Below are 21,279 nucleotides of genomic sequence, written 5' to 3' on the forward strand. Positions count from 1 at the left end.
TGTTTGTTAAACATTTACATTTCTAATGTTTCACTAAGAAGATTAAAACTCCCAGGGATTAGGCATCATTTTCTTGATTGCTAATTTATTCTATTTCTGATCAACATATTAACATCTATTTCTTCATCTTTCTAATGAAAATATGCTCTTTCATTGGAACTATTTAGAGTATTAAATACAACATCTTATAATGAAATTTTAAAAATTAAATTTACAAAAAAAAGTGCAAGCACAAGAGACACAAAGAGACTGATGTTGAACAAGACCACGACGAGAGGGGAAACTGGAGAGCCATTCAGTCTGGGAGTACAGCGCACAGCCCACTGGGTGCGGCCCAGCACAGTCTGTGAGTACAGCACACAGCCCCACTGGGTGTGGTTTGGCACAGTCTGTGAGTACAGCACACAGCCCCTCTGGGTGTGGCCCAGCACAGTCTGTGAGTACAGCACACAGCCCCACTGGGTGTGGCCCAGCACAGTCTGTGAGTACAGCGCACAGCCCCACTGGGTGCAGCTCGGCCGACCATTGGTATCATAGGAATCTGAGAGGATTTTTTTTTTCAGATGAAATAGAGATTAATCACTGACAGGATTTTGTATGACATACCTGCAAAATCAAAATGAGATCCAATTAGTTCTGGCAGACAGCTCTTGAATTATTCATCTTTTCAGTAGAAAAATGCCCCCTTGTCTCATCTACAGATCTCAAACTATGGTTTAGTTCAAATATGTGTGTAAAGGACAAATCCACAAAGCATGTGGTGCTTATGGATGCATATAGAGCATCTTAAGAGGACATACTTCTAGAAAGTTAAAATAAAAAGGGGTTTGTTGTTTGGGTGATTGGGTTTCACCTAATTAAACACCCACAGAGAGTGGATATTGCTTCCAGGCACCTCGCGTTCCCAGAAACAAAAATGCCTGCACGCTGTCATCACAGGGGCTGCACATGCGGTATGGGATCAGTGCGTTGCTGAAGACACTGGCTGCCCTGCTCCCTGAGAGGTAAGGGCCGGTCAAGGCAAGGCCTCGCTCCAGCTCTGAGCCTCTCAGGTCTCTCCCTCAAGCTTGGGGACTCTGCAGCTGCTTGTGATGCTCTCTTCTCACAGAGGTCATGGATTTTCATTGTGACAGAGGCCGGAAAAGGTCAGGAGAGCTTCCTGTTACTGCATGGCATGAAGGCTTGGGAACCACCTCAACCAGCACGTCCGCTGGACACCTCTCAGATCTGAGGGTTGTCAGAGAGCTGAGCATAAACAAAATTTTTTTGTTTGTTTGATTTTTGTTTTTTTGGTTTTTCGAGACAGGTTCTCTCTATGTAGCCTTGGCTGTCCTGGACTCGCTTTGTACACCAGGCTGGTCTCGAACTCACAGCGATCCACCTGCCTCTGCCTCCCGAGTGCTGGGATTAGAGGCGTGCACCACCACTGCCCAGCTACATAAACAAAAATTAAATAAATAACTCAAACTCGGAATTACAGCTGCGCCACAACAAACCCTAAAACAGCTTCCCAGGAGTAGCACGGCGGTTCTCGGCCACACTGTTGAGCTGGTGACTGTATCTGTGACTTCGACTGACCACACCTCAGAGAGGGACTCTGGAGTTTACTGTCACTTCATCACTGTGTGCTGCATGGTAGAGTGGTGCAGGGGCGTGGGGCCCTTCCAGTTAGCTGTCTTGGCCAGCGAAAGCTGTCCAGAGCAAAGCAGAGGCGCTTTCTGAGGCTCAGGGTGATGCTTCCTCGGGCTGCAGCATCCCTAAGCTGTTATGTGGCTCCTGAGCTAATGTAGCCTGCCTTTTCAGAAGCAATTCCTCTGTCCTCAGACTAAACTGATGGGGGCACAATGGGGAGGGGTGACATTTAATCGCCCAGCAACTTGACAAGCACTGATCCTGTTTTTATTACTTGGGAATTATCTTGCCTTTTCTACATTAAAACTCATCACCATTGCCTTATTTTTAGAGCACTGGGTGACAAAGATGGAAAGTGCCTATTAAATAGCAAACGACATCTAAGCCGAAGGGGGCGGAAGCAGCTACACTAGACTTTAGCTACCCACTGGGCACCTCGCAGCTTCTCGGTGAGGATGGACACCAGTTCTCTGCCTCCCCAGTCGCACAGGTGGTTGGTCGCCCTTTGCATCCACCCCTGCCATTTCTGATTGGCGGTTTCCTTGTGTCATGGCATATGGCTTCAGTGCTTTTCAAAGTGTTTTGTCAGAGTTCCAGTCCTAAGGCACAGCCAGGCAGGCCTGTGGAAACAGCTCTGTAAATGAAGTGCCTGCAGCATGTGCCTGGGGAGCTGGGCTTAGGTCCTCAGCACGCACCCGAGGAGCTGGGCTTAGGTCCTCAGCACGCACCCGAGGAGCCGGGCTTAGGTCCTCAGCACATACCTGAGGAGCTGGGCTTAGGTCCTCAGCACGCACCGAGAAGCTGGGCGTTGAGGAGCCAGCTTGGAACCCCAGCTCGGGGAGGTGGAGACAGGATGATCGCTGGCCAGGCAGCCTGGCTGAATGCATGGCTTTTAGGTTCAGGGACTGGGGAAGACACCTCATGTTGTCCTCTGGCCTTCATGACACACACGTGCATGCGCTCGCTCGCGCGCGCGCGCACACATACACGCCAGGAGATGCAAGCAAGCAAACCAAGAGTAAGAACAGATTTTTCAGAAATCTTGCATTTTACTTTGTCTTTAAGGCAGAGTCTTTCCCTGTAAGAGAACACTGTGCAATCAGGTGGCCAGCATCCCAGCAGGCTCTGAGCCGAAAAGGACGTTCTGCTGTGAGGACCATGGTGTGTGCATTGGTGTCACCTTTGCCTGGTAGTGTGTACTACGAGATGGGCATTTATTTTCATGCTCTGTGGAGGTGATTTTCTGATCGAGGAAAAAAATTCACCAGTATTTTGTTTTGATAGTGGAATATTCTGGAAGTATCAAAGAACAGGCCACCTGTACCTACCTTGGGGGTTTTATGTGTAAAAATGGCGTATTATTTCACTCATTTCCACTGAGCACTCTGAGCAGTGGTTCTGGTTGGGGGGACGGGAGGTGTCCCCACAGAGTCTTCAGCTGGATCCACAGCCCTGCTGGTCCAGGCAGAACCCTGGAAATGCCTGTAAGGACGTGGAGCCTCAGGGGCTCTGCAGTCACACCGGCTCTTCCTCAGCACAGCCTCGGGCTTTGGGAGAAAGTCAAGTCCGTTGATGTGAATTCTTCCCCTTGTTTCTCAACAGCATCTCTCCATGTGTCCTAAGTGACCAAAATAGGTGTGGGACGTTAGCCACTGTGACAAGCTTGGAAAATGATGGGTTTAGCACAGACTGACTCATGACTATAGTGTCCTTTTTAAAAAGATAACTTTTAGCATGTGTATGTGGTGTGTGTGTGTGTGTGTGTGTGTGTGTGTGTGTGTGTGTGTGTGTGCTCGTGCACATAAAGGTCCAAGGTTAATGTCTGACATCTTCCTTGATTGCTCGCCACCTTACATAATGAGGCAGGACCTTTTACTGCGTTTGGAGTTCATTGCTTTGGCTCGGTCTGGGGATCCCCGTTTTCACCTCCTATGCCCTAGGATTGCAGGCAAGCATCCTTCAATAATGTGCTCTGTGAATCTTTAGGAAGCAAATACAAATTTGTCATTGGCCAAGGAACAACCTTTCTTAGGGAAAACAGTTCTTAAGACTCATATTCCATGACATACACTCTGGGCAGTGGACAGGAAGGAAATGTGACTCGGTTATAATGCCGACTTTATGGTCCCAGTAAGAAGCAGGGGCTGGTGTTCAAACAGGCAGTGTTCCTTCTTAGGAGTGATGTGTGGCTTCAGCCTGTTGCCATGCTGCGACTGATCATGTAATCAGGCCACTGGAGATTAGATTTGGAGTTTGGGATCTTGTGACCCTAGTCACACAATTCTCAGACCTGTGGATGATTTCAGAAGTGGTAAATATGCAGAATGAAAGCAACAGTCAAGACCGACGTTCAGAAAGTGGGAATCGAAGAGCAGTTTATGAAGCATTTGTGTTTTTTAAGAAGATGAGCGTTTCTACTGACAGTGAGATGGAGAAACAGGACCGGGAATGTGCTCATTCATTTCCATCTTTCTTCCTGTACTGGCCTAGGCCACATATTTTTCAGAAAAATAAGGATAACACTTCACTGGATACACACCACATTGTAACTCCTGCTGTTGCCATGTCATGCCTGTCAACAAAGGTGGGAATTAGCAGTAGGATTTTTGTCTAGTGTTATTTTGTCAAAGACCTTTTCCGCATCATCCTTAAAACTAGTGGGTAACTTTCTGTGGTGGTTACTATTGTCAACTAGACATGATCTAAAGTTGCCTAGGAGACAAGGCTCTGGGCATGCTCACAAGGGATCATCTAAATTAGGTTAATTGAGGTGCGAAAGTCCACCTTGACTGTGAGTGGCACTGAGCTATGGGCAAAGTCCGGGACTAAGTAGAGAGGGGTTATCCCTCTCTGTGCTGCGGCAGTGCACACACTGTGACCGGCAGGCAGTCTCCTGCTTCAGCCACCACAGCTTTCCTGCCATGATGAAAAGTGTCCCGTCAACGTTAGCCTGCCCTGAAGTTGCTTTTGTCAGGTGTTTTGTCTGACTGTGAGACAAGGAGCCAGTGCTCACTTGCTCTCCCACCCGCCACAGCAGAGTTGGTGGACCACATGGTGAAATGAGCCTGATTACACTGGGAGAGCCATGTTGTCCCCTGTCATGTGGGTGCATGTGTGTCTGTCTCTGTGTGCATATATTTCTTCAGTCCCACTGAGTGGGGCAGTGTTGGTGAGCTGTGGAGTGACTTTTGTATATAGTACTTATGGATGTGAAGCAAGCTTTATACTAAAAAAAAAAAAAAAAAAAAAAAAAGCCCTGGCTCTCAAGATAGACTATAATATGAAGATGATGGAGTCATGCATGCATGCATGTGCACACACACACATGCACACACATGCACACACATGCGCACACATGCACACACACTCACACACATGTACACACATGCACACTCACACACTCATACGCATACATGTAAGCACAGAGCATACACTAATACCCTACTACTGAAGGTATATTGAATACAAATCAATATTTTTTAAAGTTTGAAAAGAGATCTGGAAACCAGGTATTCGAGATAAAAACTAAGGAGGAAGACTAACTTCTGAAGCAGAAGTTCCACCTCACTGCAAAGAAGATCTCCAGGAAAACCCAGGAAGTCGGAGGCTGTCACTGTGCTGTTGACTTAGCCTGGAGCCTGCAGGGTGTCTGGCGTTCTGTCCCACTGCGGCTGGTTGCCTGGTTTCTCTTTCCTTCTAAGGGCTTCTCAACAGTCTACTGACAGCCCCAACGACACTTTCCAGGTTGGGAAATGGGCTCTGATGCCTTTTGTGGGGGTTGATCTATAGTAAAATGAAAAGCTGATTTCAAGTCCCAGGGAGCTGTGTGGAGGCTCTTCCTCTGGTTCTTTTCAGGAAAGCCAGCTCTCAGGGCCCGCCTGTGTGTGCACACACCGCACGCACAGGGACGAGGTCCTGAAGCTTCAATACAGTACACACAGTGTGTCAGGGCACCAGAAACCCTTCTGAACTTTATTTCATTAGTATCTGTGTAACTGATCCGTACTATCACCTTCCCTTTTCAAGTCACATACATTTCTAATAACTTTTCTTATTGCTGTTCTTGAGTCTAATTTCAAGGTGTGTGCGTGTGCGTGAGTGCGTGTGTGCGTGAGTGTGTGTGTGTGTGGTGTGCTCAGGTTAGGACTTCTTTCCCATGATGCTGCTACAGTGAAGTCGGTTGTGGAAGAGTCCAATGCACATAAATTAAAATTAAATAAAATATTAAAAATAAATAAATAAGTAGTCTCTTGTTCAGAACTGTGCCCTCCGTGGCAATAGCACCCTGTTGCTTGTCAAAGGAGGCAAGAGCTGGGGCAGAGCTAAGTGGTGCAGCACTTGCCTACTATGAACAAAGTTCTGAGTTCAATCCCTAGTGTTGCAGTAAATAAATGCATAAATAAATAAAATGTAGGCATGGTCTTTAATTTTTAAACTTTTAATATATTATAATTTATTCACATTTCATCTCAGTTGTTATCCCCTCACTTGTATCTTTCCCTTTCTCACCATCCCTCCCTCTTCCTGCCTATTCCCCTCCCCTAGAGCTCTGAGAGAAGGGGCTCCTCCCCCACCATGTGACCACAGCCTATCAGGTCTCATCCTGATAGCCTGCTTCCCCTTGTCTGTGTCCTGCCGGGCCTCCCCACCAAGGGGAAGTAGTCAGATCAGGAGCATCAGAGTCCATGTCAGAGGCAGTCCCTGCTCCCCCCACAACTGTGGAGAGTGAGCTGTTCATTGGCTAGATCTGAATAGGGGGTCTAGGTTCACTGCATGCACTGTCCTTGGTTGGTGCAACAGTTTGTGCAGCGCTTCTCCCCCCCCCCCCTCCACTGGCCCCCCATCCAGATCTGCCAGCCTTGATGATCTCTTTGTGGGGCTCCTGAACCCTCTGGGTCCTTCCATGCCCCCCTTTCTAGTTCCATCCATTTGCCTGCAGATTTCAGGTTTCCTTGTTTTTAAGAGCTGAGTAGTATTCCATTGTGTAAATGTAGCACAGTTTCTTTATCCATTCTTCAAGTGGGGGACATCTAGGTTGTTTCCAGATTCTGGCTGTTACGAATAAGGCTGCTGTGAACGTAGTTGAGCAAATGCCCTTGTTGTGTGGGGGAGCATCTTTCAGGTATATATGCCCAAGGAGTGGTCTAGCTGTGTCTTGAGGTAGGATTATTCCCAGTTTTCTGTGGTCTTTATTTTATGAGAATAGCACAGGTCACCACATAGATCGGAGTAAAGAGAAGCTAATCTAGGGCCTAGATTCTCCCTCCAGTTTGTGGTCTCGTTGCTATTTGCCGCTGTTTTTGCATTTGCAAGCAGAAAGACTGACTGTCAGTGTCGGCAACTCAGAATAGCAGATAGGGAAACTGGAACAGTGAGCATCCCTGTACAAGTCCCGGTCCTCCTGGCTGGCTTCACGCCCTCTGCCTTTCTTGGTTTCAGAGTGGCGCTTGTCAGAGAGGCTACTGTGATCCTAGGTCTTACTTTTTGACATCAAAGCTGGACGGTGATGTGCGACCCAAGATTAACTGCCTGCCTGGAGTTCCTCCTCCTGGTCACTTTCTTGTATTTCCCACATTGTTTGCTCCCCCCAAAACTTGCAGACACTTCCATTTTACGATTTCATTTCCTCTTAGGAGGAAAGCACCCTCCTCACTGTGTCTCAGGAAAATATTAAATTCTGTTTGCATCCCTGAGGAGGAGAGAACACAAATGTCAGGTGGTGGCCTGATGGTCCCCTGTGGCACCAGGGACAGAATCTTTACTGCCAAGGTGCTAACAGAGGCCCCAAGGCCCCTCTTAGCCAGCAGTGAAGATGGAACCAGCCTTTCCAATAAGACCACTGTGTTAGAGTAGCCAGCTTCCCTTTGCTCCGGGGGTTGCACGTGATTCACAGCTCGATACATTGTGTTTGAAATGTGTTCATCTCTAATAGACAGCCAGGCCTGTGGGTGGCAGGGCCTCAGCGCTCTTTGACATGCACCCTGCAGCGGGGTGGCCTTAGTCCCGGAGTCCCTGTCATCCTGGTGAACTCTGCTGACCAGGCTCGGGAGCTATTTGTATTGCCTCGAAAACGCTCAGCTAAAGGTGGAGGGAACGTTTTTTGTGAGCAGCTTGCATCCTAAACAAAACTCCCCAGCAGCTTGTCAGGAGCTCCTCCAAGCCTTAGCATCCTTTCTAGTGGGTGTTTAGAGGCAGGAAATCTTTGGGCGCCTTGACAAAGTCTGGTTTAGTAGACTCTGAATGAAAATCCATAGTAAGTCACATAGGCTTTGCAAAACCAATAGTACTGAGGTCCAACCAATTAGCATTTAGGCAATGTGCAGCTAACTCTGGACAGATTAAGGTGAGTCTTTGCTCCCACAGGGTAGGTTACACAGCCCAGGTTCGTAGGCTGGTGTCTAGGCTCTGCTGTCGCCCGAGTAGAGCCGGTCCTCATTTTCACATGATCTTATGCAGCACTTTTAAATTAACTGCCAATTTTACCAATTATAACTTACAAAATATATAAATTAAGATAGTCAGTGTGCAATTTACGACTTTGGAAACAGATTTTCATGTAATGGCTTTGATGTGTCATCTCATAATTGACTCTAATCTCCATGACGATTTTCTTCCTGAGGACGAGTAGCTCAGGCTCTCACAAATGCAAGGTTTCAGGCTAGGGTTGTCCCCTCAGGAGCGCAGTCTCTCTCACCTTCTATTGAGTGTGACTTTTACAAGGCAGGAGGGAGAGAGAAAGAGGAGATATTATAATTCTACCCATCCGTCGCCATTCTTATTACTTAAAATGTACAGTTATTCTAGAAAAGATAACTAATATACTTCTACTAATTTATGTATTCTTTGAGACAGGGCTCATGTGTCTCAGGCTGGCAGCTAACCGGTATGTAAGATCATTTACCGAACATGAGGTGGGTGGAGGCTGTGGGCATCTGTGAAATGTTGGACTGCTGTGCCTTGTGTACCGCCATCTGCCCAAGAAACAGTGTTTGCAGAGAGGTGAGCTACAGGCTTTCCGCTGTTATGTGAAACGTTTATTTTACTTTAGGGGTTTTGTTGTTGTTGTTATCTCCTTCCACTGGTCCATGGTTCTGTTTGGAAGAGTTGCCCTGGGCACTCGCTTGTCCTGTCACGCTTCCTGCTGCTTCCCCTGGCCTGGATTTTCCCATCCTGTAAAGCTTGTCCCATTATGTACCAGCAGTCCCTCAGCATGGCGTTGCTTACCGCTGCCTTCTTAGTGACTTCTGCATCACACAGTAGGTACTGTAGGCAATTTTGATACTTGCTGGGATTTAGGGTTACCTAGGAGACATGTTTTAGGGTGTATCTGGGAGGGTATTTCCAGCAAGGTTTAATCAAAGTAGGAAATCCCAGCATGAATGTGGGCAGCATTATTCTGTAGTCTGGGATCCCAGACTGAGCAGAAAGGAGGATGTAAGCTGAATACATCTGTCTCTCCTCCTCCTCCTCCTCCTCCTCCTCCTCCTCCTCCTCCTTCTTCTTCTCTCTCTCTCTCTCTCTCTCTCTCTCTCTCTCTCTCTCTCTCTCTCCTAAATATGCAAAGTGACCACCTGGCCCTCACCTGGCCCTCACCTAGCCATGGTGGCCTGTGCTCTCAAATTGTGGGATAAAATAAAGCCTTTCTTCCTTAAGCTGTTTTTGTCATGATGAGAAAAGCTTGTACAACGCTCAGCTGAACCTGTGGAATGAGTGAGTGTAGACCAGCGTCTGTATCCATCCATCCCCTTGTATTCTTGCCCTGAGGCTTCTGCCTCATCAGAGTTCTGGGTCAGGAAGGGGCATAGCTCGGGAGCTCACAGCTCTGCTTTTAGCAAGGTGTGTTCTGTGTGGAGTTCTCACCTACATGGAGGAGTGTTATAAGAGCCGTGTGAATTATTCACTATGGCTATAGGTTTGGAGATAGGTCAAGGCCACCAGCCAGCTCTGCACTAAGAAACATTTTCGTGAAGTACAAGAGTAAAATTTCTCGCTTGGCTTACACATTTGATCTTCACTGACAATCAGTATCTTTGGCTGTTGCCCATGTACCCTGGTGACTCGCTTTGCAGGCTGCGCTTTCCTGTTGGCTGGCCTTGCATTTACTCTTGGCTTGTTTCCCCTCAGTCGCTGACTTCATATGACTTAATAAGCATGTAGCTGCTTTCACTGTAAAAGAAAACTGCAGGCTCTTCACGAGTCTGGGAGCATACTGCAGATGTGGACACTGTTTACAGATGCTCCTCTGTCTCTCTCTTCCATGCGGTGCCCTCTCTACTGTGCCTTTCTTCTAAAGTCCACAGAAACATGGCTGCTCTGGCATCTAAAGACCTTCCAGGTCTATGTGATCCAGCTGGAAAACAGGCACGCCCTTAGCCCACACCTTTATGCCCAAACAATGAAGTTTAAGTTTGTAGAAGGAAGCACCCATGTTTGAAAGTGACATCTAATTGAGAGGCAAAGTGACAAAATAGAGAATATTCAACAGAATAGGATATGAACTCTTATGAGATCAGAGAGGAAAAGAGAGTCACTTAAGAGCAGTGCTGGGAGAGAAAATCGGTCCCAGCAGTCAATTAGTCTGTCAGTCAGTTGGGGGTTCCATGGCCTAAGTACAGTGCAGTGCAGTCAGTGAAGCTGTGTGGAGTGGAGTTCACTACAGCCAGTCAATCAGTGTGGGGTCAGTGTGGGGTCAGTGTGAGGTCAGTGTGGGGTCAGTGTGGGGTCAGTGTGGGGTCAGTGTGGAGTCAGAGTGGGGTCAGTGTGGGGTCAGTGTGGGGTCAGTGTGGGGTCAGTGTGGAGTTAGTCAGTGTGGGGTCAGTGTGGGGTCAGTGTGGAGTCAGTGTGGGGTCAAGTGTGGAGTCAGTGTGGGGTCAGAGTGGGGTCAGTGTGGGGTCAGTGTGGGGTCAGTGTGGGGTCAGTGTGGGGTCAGTGTGGGGTCAGTGTGGAGTTAGTCAGTGTGGGGTCAGTGTGGGGTCAGTGTGGGGTCAGTGTGGGGTCAGTGTGGAGTCAGTGTGGAGTCAATGTGGGGTCAAGTGTGGAGTCAGTGTGGGGTCAGTGTGGGGTCAGTGTGGAGTTAGTCAGTGTGGGGTCAGTGTGGGGTCAGTGTGGAGTCAATGTGGGGTCAAGTGTGGAGTCAGTGTGGGGTCAGTGTGGAGTTAGTCAGTGTGGGGTCAGTGTGGGGTCAGTGTGGGGTCAGTGTGGAGTCAATGTGGGGTCAAGTGTGGAGTCAGTGTGGGGTCAGTGTGGGGTCAGTGTGGGGTCAGTGTGGAGTCAATGTGGGGTCAAGTGTGGAGTCAGTGTGGAGTCAGTGTGGGGTCAGTGTGGGGTCAGTGTGGTGTCAGTGTGGAGTTAGTCAGTGTGGGGTCAGTGTGGAGTCAGTGTGGGGTCAGTGTGGGGTCAGTGTGGGGTCAGTGTGGAGTTAGTCAGTGTGGGGTCAGTGTGGGGTCAGAGTGGAGTCAGAGTGGGGTCAGAGTGGGGTCAGTGTGGGGTCAGTGTGGGGTCAGTGTGGGGTCAGTGTGGAGTTAGTCAGTGTGGGGTCAGTGTGGGGTCAGTGTGGGGTCAGTGTGGGGTCAAGTGTGGAGTCAGTGTAGAGTCAGTGTGGGGTCAGTGTGGGGTCAGTGTGAGGTCAGTGTGGGGTCAGTGTGGGGTCAGTGTGGGGTCAGTGTGGAGTTAGTCAGTGTGGGGTCAGTGTGGGGTCAGTGTGGAGTCAGTGTGGGGTCAAGTGTGGAGTCAGTGTGGAGTCAGTGTGGGGTCAGTGTGGGGTCAGTGTGGGGTCAGTGTGGGGTCAGTGTGAGGTCAGTGTGGGGTCAGTGTGGGGTCAGTGTGGGGTCAGTGTGAGGTCAGTGTGGGGTCAGTGTGGGGTCAGTGTGGGGTCAGTGTGGGGTCAGTGTGGAGTCAGAGTGGGGTCAGAGTGGGGTCAGTGTGGGGTCAGTGTGGGGTCAGTGTGGAGTCAGAGTGGGGTCAGAGTGGGGTCAGAGTGGGGTCAGTGCACTGGAGTCGAGTTTGTGAGTTCATGCAGTTCAACACAGGTCAGCAGAGGCAGTTGAAGCCAGAGAATGAGAAGGAGCCAGAAGATTAGAACAATTTGCCAAAATCAGTTTCAGGTCTAGCAGAGCAATTCAGTGAGAATCCAAGAGAAGCCAGATTAAGTCAGTCAGCTTGGAGATGAATTGGGAGCCAGAACAGCTGAGTTGAATCAGCGAGCCAGAGCCCAGAAAAAACTAGAAAGGGTGAGCTCATTGAGCAGTGAGTCTCTGAGATGATAATTACATCTGGTGAATGAAATTTACTTTTACACAACCCAGTAGCCCCTTCCCTCAAGAGCTTTTCTCTGGCCTCTCTCTTTGCCTAGCAGTCATGTCCTTTCACTTCCTGGGTTGCTATCTTGAGCTGTGATTTAACGTTTCATCAACCTTCCCCTTTGCAGGCTTGTCTTCTGAGTGAAAACTGCCAATTTCTGTGGGAGAAACACAACACCTTTGGGTATTACCTGCTCCCTAGAAAAGTCTGGAATTCTGACAGCATGGAAACCTGCGCAAATGAGCACACTGGGGAAAACTGGGGTCTACTGAGAACGGGCATGGCTAAACCCCACTCCACGTAGGTCACTACATCAGCCTGACTCTTCCACTGATACACAGAGTATGGGGTGGAGAGCATCAGGCCTGGGTTCCACTTCAGGTATTTGAGCTCTGGAAAGATGCTCAACTCTCTAAAGGTGTGTCTGTGTCTGTGTGTATGTATGTGTACGGGTTGGGACTGGCTGTGGTGGTAAACACTTTTAACCTCAGCCCTTGTGAGGCAGAGGCAAGCAGGTCTCTGTGAGTTCAAGGCCAACATAGTGAGTTCCAGGACAGCCAAGGCTACATAATGAGACCCTGTCTCAAAATAAAATGAGTAAACAGCATTACCTTACTCTTCTAATCATAAATTTTATGAATCCCTTGTGCTAACCTTTCTGTATCAACCCAACTGCTGACCAATATTATAATGGATAGCATAAATTTCCATTTAATCAAAGCTATTGTCTCAATACTATAACATGTTCATATTTAAAATAACAATGAGCTCTTGGTGACACCTGATATTCTGTTTATTTGTTTGAGATAGAGACCTGTATCCCAGGCCCCTGGAACTCACCCTGGAGCCCACGATGGCCTCAAAATCACAGTGATCCTCCTGTCTCAGCTTCTTGAGAGATGGAATTATAGGCTTACACCCTCACGCCTGGCTTTGGAACTTTTTAATTTTTCAGTGCAAAATTAAACTTTACCTCTGAGTGACTCAGATTCAAAATTCTTGAAAAGCTATAATTTTAAAATATTTAAGATGATTGCTGCTTCTGAACCAAAATTTTCTATCTTTCTGTTCATCTTTGCTATTGACAATTCTTATAGGAGATGGAAGTTTTAAAGATAACACATGGATGTATGTGTGTTGTTTTCTCTTACATTTAAAAAAGTGACAGGTGCCTCATTTTAGAATCAATAATAAGATTTAATTTGAAAAAATCTCAAGGCCGTATTGATATGAAGCTGTTTCATTTCAGATATTTGAAAATGTAAGCAATTTTAAAGAGACAGTATTAGTGAGGCTGTGGTTTTGTTGTATCTAGAGGCTGCATCCTCTGCCAGTGTTTCTTAGATTGAACACAGCTCTAAAATGCTGTAGACTTGAGAAATGAATTGAAAGTTTGAAGGATTAGTTCTTGAGCTTTTTGGACAATTGATTTTGGTATGGAAGGAAAGAGTAGCCAGTGAGTGTAGCGTGGGTGCCTGTCTCTCCCTGAGTTTCATATTTTAAATTCTAATCTAGAGATGCTTCTGTGATGGAGACTCTGAGAGCTCTCTCCCAGAGGCTTGTGCAGTGAAAGACCTGGTCCTCAGTGCAAGCAGCATTCAGAGGGGGCGATCAGGGAGATCTCAAGTGTTCTCCATTAATCTATTGGTAGAGTTATTATTTGAATGCACTATTGGGAGGTATGGCCTAGTTGGAGGAAGTGGGTCACTGCGGTGTGTCTTGAGTGTGTGTCTTTCCCTGTGCCATCTCGCTATGGGCTCATTACTTCCTGGGTCCACCATTCTGCCTTCTATACTTCCATCACATCCTGCCTCCGGCTCATGCCCACAGGAACGAAGCCAGCCTGTCTTACACTGAATCCTCTGAAACTTGACTCAAAACAAGTGCTTCCTGCCTTGAACTATTTATCACAGACATCCTGTCACAGTGCAGCTCCAGTCTCCACTCAGGACTCGGAGAATGCGCTTGTGGGAAAGCTGTGATTCCACAGTCTCGGAACAAACAGTGCCACTTCATCACCCCAGTCACCTGTGCCATGTGAGGTCCACTCTTACAACCCTTCATCAGGTGGTCAGCTCTTGTGAGGTCCTCCATCAGCCCCATGGTTTCCCAGGGACACATCTCTCCACCTGGCACAGTCCCCGCTTACTGCAGAGGCACACATCCAGCTAGGGGCAGGTCAGATGAGTTTCCAGACGGCAGCTTATTTTTCTTTCCTCAGTTCCACCTCCTACAGGTGCAGGCACCAGCACACATGATATTCCAGATGAAACTATCTGTTACCTGACTGAACACATTCTATCTGGGGAACAATTGCACCCACTAAACGGAAGTCTGTCTCCTGTGAATCTGACTTGAGCGGCCTTGCCCTCCTTCCACCTGAGAACCTGACCAGCAAGGCCCCAGGCACCACACGCTCCTTCCTTACACCTGCTGTAGGCAAACGCTCCTTCCCCCCCACCCCCCGCTCCTCTGCGTTTCTCCTCGGCCACAATCCCATATGGTTATCTTTCCAGCAACAATGTTTTGCCTAGTCGGCAGTTATAATCTCTCCCCATTAAAACATTGGATCTCAAAGAGAAAATTCATTTTGAACTTCCGTTCATAAGAGCAAGAAGAGAGAGAGAAAACACTTCCTTGCCTGATGCCGGGATGACCCTGGGCATCTGGAATCGGCCTTGAGCAAACACTTTGTTCCCAACACAAATCCCTTTGCTTCTTGCTGTTGTGTGTAACCTTAGCTGTTATTCAGGTACGTCTCACCCATGGCAAACCAGACCTGAAAGGAAGAATTCATTTATTCATATAGTTGCTCCTTGAGTTATGAGGGCCTTATTCCTATGATAACACCATAAGTGAAAAAGGCTCAGTGAATGTGCATTTGCATCGTATCCTAGGAGACGTCATGTCTTAGACGACCCTGAATGTGTCAGAGGCCTTCCAGTTGGCCAGTGGCTGAGGAAAATCATCTTACATGAAGCCTATTTTGTGACAAAGTGTCTCCTATTTCATTTAACATATTGAATACTCAGTCCCCAGTTGGTGGAATATTTTGGGAAGGATTAGGAAGTGTGGTCTTATTGGAGAAGGTGTGTCATTGGCAGCAGGCTTTAAGGTTTAAAAAGCCATGCTTCGTGCTTGCGGACCAAGATGTAAATTTTCTCAGCCAGTGCTCCAGGGCCATGCCTGCCTGCCTGCTGCCATGTTCTCTGCCATGATGGTCATGGGTTATAAATCCTCTGGAACTGTGAGGCCCAAAGTAAATGCTTTTTTTCATGAGTTGCCTTGGTCACAGTGTTTTGACATGGCCGCTGAGAAGTAACTAAGACCATCCGTTCTCATGGGAATGCTGCATTGCCTATCTCACTAGCCCTGGAAAAGATCAATATTCAAAATAAAGTTTTCAAGAAATACAAACTGCTTTTGTGACACCTTTGTATGTGTTCTCACTCCTGTGTGAGAGGGTAGACATGCGTGTGGGTGGGTGAGCACGCATGTGTGTGCTCGAGCACATGGAGCCGAAAACAGATGAGAGCATCAGATCCTTGGAGCTGGAGTTACAGGCTGTCATGTGTTACCTGATGTGAGTGCTAAGAAGTGAACTCTGGTCCTCTGGAAGAGCAGCAAATTGAGACATATTTCCAGCAATTCCATTTTATGAGAAAAAAGAATATTTTCATGTGCCTGACTTCCTACGGATGGACGGTGGAGGTAGTCAACTTAAGACAGTTTCGGAAGATAGAAACCCTGACTGTAAGCTACAAGGCCATGTGGCCCGGTCTGAATGGCCAAGTCAGTACAACCCTCTCCGGAGGCGTCCAGGTGTCTACAGTTACCATGCCTGAAGATGGAGATCAAGTGGAGCAAAGGCGCGAGTCTGTGGAAGGTGACACACAGCAAGTTGTTTTTATTTCCTTCCCTTTCTGTGTTTCCTGACAGTGCTGTAGTCCCATGGGTGCTGGCTCACACTATACTTTTTCTCTTAGCTGTTATTTAATGCTATTGGGCATTTCTTCTTTGAAGTGATATTTCCCTGTTTGTCACAGTTTGATATTGATGACACCCTCCTAGCTGCTAAGAAAACCCACGATCATAAAAGAGACATTTGCTGAGTCGGGGACAGCAGAGTGCCAGATCCTCTTCTATATTTATTTGAAAGATGAATCAGGGGTGGAGATGGAGAGCGAGTCGCATGAAATGTCTGTGTAGCCAGGGGAAAAAAAAGAGGGTGCTTCTGTGGTGCTTCTGAGGTAGAGGATAAAAGAGGTTTCGGGTCTGTCACCTCTTTTGAATCAGTGGGTCTTGCATGGCATGTACCGTACAGAGGTAACTGAAACAGATCTAAACCTCCCTTGGTACTTTTATACACGTGACTTTTCTCTGTGTTATAGGCAAATAGCTGACAAGAAGCAATTGTGGAGAGGCGGGCTTATTTGGGCTCACAGTCTACGGAAGGCACAGTCCATCATGGTGGGATGGCATGGCAGCAGGTCTATGAGGCAGCCTCTCACTTTGCACACGGTCAAGAGACAGAGTGAAAGGACACAGGACTATGAAACCCCAGGCCCACCTCCTCGACCCACTCCCCACAGCAAGAGTCCACCTTCTGAGGGTCTGATAACTTCCCAAACAGAACCGCCACCTGGGGCCATGGGTCCAAACACATCAGCCTGTGGGGACAGTCTCCAGCACCGCCTCCTGGGGCCACGGGCCCAAACACATCAGGCTGTGGGGACAGTCCCCAGCACCGCCTCCTGGGGCCACGGGTTCAAACACATCAGCCTGTGGGGACAGTTCCCATCAAAGCACATGGTCCTGTTTAGTTTCTCTTTGCTGCCAGAGCAAATGGCTACACGTGGGTAACTCAGAACACAGGGATTTACTTGTGTTACCCATGGAGGCCAAAAATCAGAAATAAAGGGCTGGCAGGGCCGTTCTCCTGTGGACACCCCAAGAAAGAATCCTTCCCAATGCACCCAGCCTCTGGAAGCTCTGGTGCTCCTAACTTCCTTGCTGTCACAACATCACTATAATCTGCCTTCATCTCTGCTCTGCCTTCTCTTCTGAGCCTTCTCCCCCACCCCCCTTTTTGATGAAGACATTGGATTTAGGGCTCAGCTTGGCACAGCAGGATGATCTCATCATGAGTGCTTTAACCACTTACATCTGCATAGATCCTTGTTCCAAATAAGGCATATATTTGAAGACCCCAGGGATTTACAGGTAGACATAGCTTTGTGAGTCTAAAACATCACTACACTATATAGTCTGTATGTTTTCCTCCCGCACCCCAAGCTCTTAGAATAACAACTCAGACTCAAAATGTATTTACAAATACCTAGGTTATACAGCCAGGCTCATTCCTTTACTAGCTAATAATTTAAAATAAACCATTTACACTAATCTACTTTCTGCCACATGGCTGGTTACCTTCGCTCAGGTATCATGTGTTTGTCCTCCTCACATCTTCCCCAGTGACTCCTCCCTTGCACCTGGCTCCATCCCAGAATCCTTTCTGCCTACTGCATACCCCACCTTTTATTATACCCTTTCCTATAGGCCATAGTTTGTTTGTTTGTTTGACAGATTTTGCATCCATGCAATAGACAAGATATTCTGTCTACATCCTTAATTTGCTGCAAATCTAGTATCTGATATTTGTTTATGAGAGCTAATTTGCGACTCTTTATTTACTACATTGAAAATACTTTTAGAGAGCACCTAAACGCATTATCATGATGGAAGGCACCCCTGCATCCAGCTCCCCCACCCCTCATCTGCACGGGTATGGAGTGCCACTCCTGCCCTTCTGTGCTACAAACTTTATTGGAGGCTACCCACTCTGAAACACAGGCACAGACACTCACCTACGTCCACGCATACATCTTGCAGCATGGCTGTCCGTATGTATGTCATCCTGAATGGCTAACATAGGCTGCCCCACTGATGCAAATGTGGGGACTTGCCTGTTGCATCTGGCAGGCTGCTACCCAGAGAGGAACAACACCTCCTCAGAGCCAATTCTCCCCATCACTTGCATTTTAAATAAGGTAACTTGAATGGAGTTGATCGTTTCTTTTGAAACTCATAAAGTCTGTGGGGACCACAAACACCAGGTGTACATCAAGAAGAACCAAGTTACCACAGTAGTGGAAGAATAAAAGCCGCAGAACCCTGTGTCCTGCACTCACTGACCCAGGTAGGTTTTAGCCATGCCTCAAGCCTGATTCTTATCTTGCCTCTGAAACTTACATAGGACCTGTAGTTGGGGCTGTAAAGCTGAAAACCCCACCTCCCAAGCTCTCCGGTAATCCTGGGCAAGTTGAGACCGGAACTTTGGTTTTCCCAGAACCTGATCAGGCTATAGGAGGAAGATCTAGCAAGACCATGTCTGCAGCCCTGAGGAAGTCATGTTCTCTGAGATGGCGGCGTATGCCTACCCCGTGTGAACTCCTTACTGTTCCTAGCATCATCCTCCTTAGAAGACGCTTGGTGACTTCCGGCCCAGGTCTATCCTTGTAGCCAGCAGCACCTCCAGTTGACTGTGTGCCCCATGGTTTCAGGTATCCAATGTGCTCAAGAAAACAGCTAATTTGCAGTTCCCCCAGATGGTTTTTTTCCACTGTAAAAATGAGAGCCATGGCCTCTTACCTTGCTATATCTCCCAGCTAAAACAAATAGTTGTCTTAAGCATTTGAATCCACAACTGAAGCAAGTAAGTGTGTGTGGGATGACAGGTACTTCCTCATGAGCGTGACCCAGGCACCCAGCACACGTAGTGGCTCCCAGTGCCAAGCACACAGATGAGCGGGTGTTTGGTAAATAATGGTGTTCTCCTCCGTTTACCTCCCTCACCAGTATGAGCGATGGTTTTCATTTTCTTCAATCTTTCATCTCTATTAACGAAATAATTTAAAAGGAGATGGAGTAAATTAGGCAAAAATAAAAAATTTTCTAGAGAGCTCAGACTTACCCGGCAGATGTGTGATTTGCTAGTGGTGTTCGCATGTTTTGCTTTTAGGTGATGCAGGTGGAGGAGGCTGGCGATAACTTGTGTGTTGAGAGAGGCTCATGCCAGCCAGGTGCAGCCAATTAAGCAAATATTAGTGACCCAAACCACACCTTGGAACCAACAGTCTGGGCTGGCAGGACCCTCGGACCCCTGGCTATGTTTTCTCTTGATCTCCAAACCCAGCCTTGTAATAACTGCCCAGTTCTGCCAGGAAGCAAAAGGTACGTGTGATTTTTTTTTTCGGCTGACTTTGCATCACTTCTGTGAGGTTTTATAAATCCATAAGTCAAAAATATTTCCCTGTACTAACACAGAAGCATCCCCCAGACACAGGTGCGGGGTAGACCCTACCTGTTGCAGAGGACACGTGACCCTCCAGAATTGTTTCCTTCATTACTGAAGCTACTCTTCACCAGGAAGCCATTTGCGAGTGACAGCTGCCCGGAGAGAGAAAACCAGGTTTCTCCAGGAGAGTGACCTGTGTATAGCTGCCACACTCTGACGCAGGTTTCATGACCAGGAGTAGTTGGCCAACACAAAATGAATGTGTGTGTGTGTGTGTGTGTGACTGTTGCCTACTATTTACTGAGTGGCTGACCTGTGCAGGCTACTGTGGAGTCAGTAACAATGGAACTGTGCTAACTGAACTGGTAAACAAAGGCAACACTTAGCTTTTCACAGAGCATAGAGTTCAGGTGGAGGCATGCACACAGGGACTTAGGCAAAGCTGAAATTGTCCTCAGCCCTGATACGAAGAGCAAGGTCTCAAAATGACATAAGGGAGGAAGTTCTACGCAAAACAATGGTATAACTAGTGGCCCTGTAGAGGAGAGAACGTGGTCTATTTGGGGCATTGGGAGGGGCGGGGGCAGGAATGTGGTCTGAGATATGAGCTCAGGACCAAGCCAAGCAATGCATTCATTGTCCCTTGGGGGTGGGGGGCGAGTTTAGAGGTCTGAGCAAAGGAGCAGTGCAATCAGATATCTTCAAGGGGACCTCAGGACACGAGAGAACAGAGGGTGCTAGGGACAGAAGAGACTGATGGATGAGTGGCCAGGTGGGCTCATAACCGGGCCAGACACATGGACTCACACCTCCTGGATTTTAGGTACGTCACCTGACTTCCCTGGAAAGTGAGCAGGGACAGTTCTAAGCTACTCTTCTATAGGAGAAAAGCTATACTGTCAAGGCTGCTTCTCTTCTCAATGAGCGTCCAGGGTAGAAAGTAAGCTTAGATGATTATTTTAATTCATTTATTTCATACACCTGCCCACTAGCCACACTGCCACACAAGCCCATTGTTGGTACTTCAGCCAGAGCCTGGTGATTTCTTCTGCTTTCTTTCTGCCTTAATTTCCAACCTCTGGAGTCACGTTGTGCTCTTAAAAAATAAAACAAGCGGGTGGGGGCGGAGCATCAACCAGGAAAATGGCGGACAGCTTACCGATGCCTTAGCTGGCTCTGGAAACCCAAACCCTCAAGGATGACCTGCTGCATGGGGGAACCAGCCTGGGGCAGGGGGCTACCCAGGGGCTTCCTATGCTGGGGCCTACCCAGGACAGGCTCCTCCAGGGGCGTATCCTGGGCAGGCTCCTCCTAGCGCCAACCCTGGCCCAGCTGCTCCTGGAGTTTATACCGGACCTCCTGCACCTGGGGCCTTCCCAGGGCATCCTGGAGGACCCAGGGCCTTTACCCTAGCGCTCCTGGGGTCTATCCTGCTGCTGGTCGCTATGGTGCTCCGGCTGGACCATTGACAGTGCCCTACGATGTGCCCTTGCCTGGAGGACTCATGCTCGCATGCAGATCATAGTCTGCACAGTGAAGGCCAGTGCAAACAGGATGGCTCTAGATTTCAGGAGAGGGAATGACGTTCCCTTCCACCTCAACCCTCACTTCAACGACAACAACAAGAGAGTCATCGTGTGCAACACCAAGCTGGACATACCTGGGGAAGGGAAGAGAGACAGTCTGCTTTCCCATGGGAAAGTGGCAAACCGTTCAAAATGCAAGCACCGGTTGAAGCTGACCACTTCAAGGTCGCAGCCAATGATGCTCACTTGCTGCAGAACAATCATCGGACGAAAAACCTCCGGGAAAGCAGCCAGCTCGGGTGACATTACGCTCCCTCACCAGCGCTTCACGCACCATGATCTAATCCGGAAGGGGCGGCACCTGAAACCGGCTCCATGCTCTTTAAGAGGGGGAAAAAACCTCACGTTTATTCCTCCTCGTCCTTCTTCTGTGTAATAAATATCCTCATGCTGAGAAACAAACAAACAAACAAACAAACAAACCAAACAAAAGGAAACAAAACAAGGCTGGTGTTAGCTCATTGT

General features: G+C 48.0%; 1 pseudogene across 1 annotated transcript; it reads left to right on the forward strand.

Moving 5' to 3' along the window:
* Window positions 1-15,443: 15,443 nt before the first annotated feature.
* LOC311588812 (galectin-3-like) lies at window positions 15,444-21,057 on the forward strand (annotated as a pseudogene). Its single transcript has 2 exons — window positions 15,444-15,514; window positions 20,343-21,057. The product of its transcript is annotated as a galectin-3-like (transcript).
* The last annotated feature ends 222 nt before the right edge of the window (window positions 21,058-21,279 follow it).

Source organism: Acomys minous (genome assembly GCF_964271855.1).
Source record: "Acomys minous genome assembly, chromosome: 17".
NCBI classification, from domain to species: Eukaryota; Metazoa; Chordata; class Mammalia; order Rodentia; family Muridae; genus Acomys; species Acomys minous.